We start from the raw sequence: 2500 nt of genomic DNA, 5'->3' as shown, positions 1-2500 counted from the left end.
ATTGATTGGATTGGATTGGATTTTTTTTTTTTTTGTTGTTTATGTGTGTACTTGTTCGTCTATTATTTTTGATTTCTATTTTTATCTTTTAATTTTCGTATGTTTGTTTGTTTGTTTGTTTGTTTGTTTATGGTGTGCCTACTTATTTGTCCACCCCCCCCCCCCCTTTTTCTTCTTCTTTTTTTTTCTCATTCCGTTGTTCATTTCATTCAAACGTTTCTCTACGTACCTGTCCGCTCGCTCGCTCGCTCGCGCCCGCGCGCTGTGCGTAGGCCCGGCCTGAGCCCGGCGAGGCCTTGCCAGGCGTGGGCGGTCGCGACGGGCTCGCGTTGATTAAGTCCCTGCCCTTTGTACACACCGCCCGTCGCTACTACCGATTGGATGGTTTAGTGAGGTCCTCGGATCGGCCCCGGCGGGGTCGGCCACGGCCCTGCCGGAGCGTCGAGAAGACGGTCGAACTTGACTATCTAGAGGAAGTAAAAGTCGTAACAAGGTTTCCGTAGGTGAACCTGCGGAAGGATCATTACCGGGGCCGAGGCCGGGCGTCCGGCCGCGCCGTCTGCCTTTTCCGAGCCCGCTCCGCGCGGAGCGCGGCTCCCCCGCCCCGCCCCGTGGCAACGGGGGGGGGGGGAACCCGGGAACCGAAAACCGTAACCACCCACCCCACCCCCCGACGCGGGGGAAGAAAAAGTCGCTCCGCGCGCCGGTCGGTCGGCGAGAGAGAGGGAGAAGGGCGCGGAGCGCAACCCGGGGGGGCGGCGTGCGGGGCGGGGCGGCGCGGCGCCGCGCCTCCCCCCACGCCTTTCCCCCCCCCCCTGCGCCGGTCCGCCGCCGGTCCGCCCGCCGCCGGTCCGATCCGTCCGGTGGCCTCGCCGCCCCGCGTCTCGCGCGAGCGCGCGCGCCTCCCGCGGGCCTCGCCTCGGCCGCCGCGCTCCGGGCCGTCCCGCGCCCGTGTCTCGCTCCGACCGCGGGGTCGGGGTCGGGCCGGGGCGGCGTCGCGGACTGGGGGGGCGGAAGGACGGTTCCCCCGCTTCCGTCGCTCGGCCGGAAGCCCGCCGCCGGCCCTCGCCGCCGCCGCCGCCTCCGCCGGCTACCCCGGCTCCGCCCGGAGGGAAGCCGCGCGGGGCGGCCGGCGCGCGCGCGGGGGGGGCCGCGGGCGGAGGGCCCGGGCGCGGGGCGCGGGAAGCCGGCCGCTTCCGCCGGCCCCTCTCCCCCCCGTCCCCCCGCCCTTCAGCCGCACCCTCGCGGCGGGCGGGGTCGGGTTCGCGGGCGGCCGCGGAGCCCGGCCGGCTCCTGGCGAGCGCCGGAGGGGGGTGGCGCGCCGCGCGCGCGCGCGGTCCGCGCGCGAGGCTCTCCGGGCGGCCTCGGTCCCCGCGCGGGCGGGCGGTCCGAGCCGCGCGCCTCCTCCCGGGCGCAGCTGCCGCCCGGCGCCGGGTTACCGAGGGAAACCCCGGGCCCCGGGAGGAGGGCGAGGTGGTGGCGGCGGACGACGGGCGCGCCCCCGCGGGCGGACGCTCCCCCGAGGGGCGCCGGGGCCGGCTGGCGGGTGCCGGGTCTCCCCTCGGCGCCCCGCCCCGGCCGCCTGCCGAGGAAGGCGGGCGGGCGGGCGAGGGAGGCACCCCCGCGGGGCCTTCGGGTCGTTTCCCTCACCCCAGGGCCAGGTACCTAGCGTCCGCGCCTCCGCGCGTCCGCGGGAAGGGGGGTGGCGCTCCCGCCCTCCCCTCCCTCGGCCGCGGAGCCGGGCGGAGGTTTAAAGACTCGGGCGGCCCGCGGTGCGGCCCGCGGGGCCGGGGCTCGCCGGGGGCGGTCTGACCGCGTCGCCGGCGGGACGCCGGGAGGGAAGGAAGGAAGGAAGGAAGGAGGGGGCTCGTTGCGGGGCGCGGCGTCGCGCCCCCGTCCCGTCCCGCCCCGCCGCCTCCCTCCCTCTCCCCCTGCCGAGCGAGCCCGCCGGCGGCGTCGGTGACCGCCGCCGCCGCGCTCTCGCGCCTCCGCGGGTCGGGCCCGGGCCGGAGAGGGGGTTACCCCGTCCCCTCTCTCCGCGGCCTCGGTCTCGGGCGGAGAGGCTCGGCTCCGGCCGGCCTCGCCCGCGCCGTCCGCGGCGCCGGCGGCCCCGCTCCGCCGGTCCGCCCGGAGCGCGCGTTCTGCGGCCCGGCCGCCCGTCCTCCGTCGGGGCCTCGCCGCCGATTCCCCCGTGCGTCGCTCGCCGCGTCCTCTCCTTCGTCCCCGCCGCCGCCGCCTCCCACCGCGCTTTCGCCCTCGGCCTCGCCGGCCGCGCCGTCCGGGCGAGCGGGCGGGAGGTCCGGCGCGGGGCGTCCCGCCGCCGGTCTCCGCGCGGAGGCGCGGGGAGCGGGCGCCGCTCCCAGGTCCGTCCCCGTCCCGCCCGCCGCCGGGCGCGCGTCCGCCGCGGGCGCGCCGCCAGGGCGAGCGAGAGGAGGGGGCGGCGGAGGGCGAGGGGCGGGAGAGGTTGGGCGAGAGGCAGCCGGGGCGTTTCGGCGCGCGC

The sequence above is a fragment of the Meleagris gallopavo genome, unplaced genomic scaffold (assembly GCF_905368555.1).
Source record: "Meleagris gallopavo unplaced genomic scaffold, MGAL_WU_HG_1.1 scaffold_4, whole genome shotgun sequence".
Classification (NCBI taxonomy): Eukaryota; Metazoa; Chordata; class Aves; order Galliformes; family Phasianidae; genus Meleagris; species Meleagris gallopavo.
The sequence above is the reverse complement of the archived record's forward strand: the minus strand, read 5'-3'. Positions refer to the sequence as shown.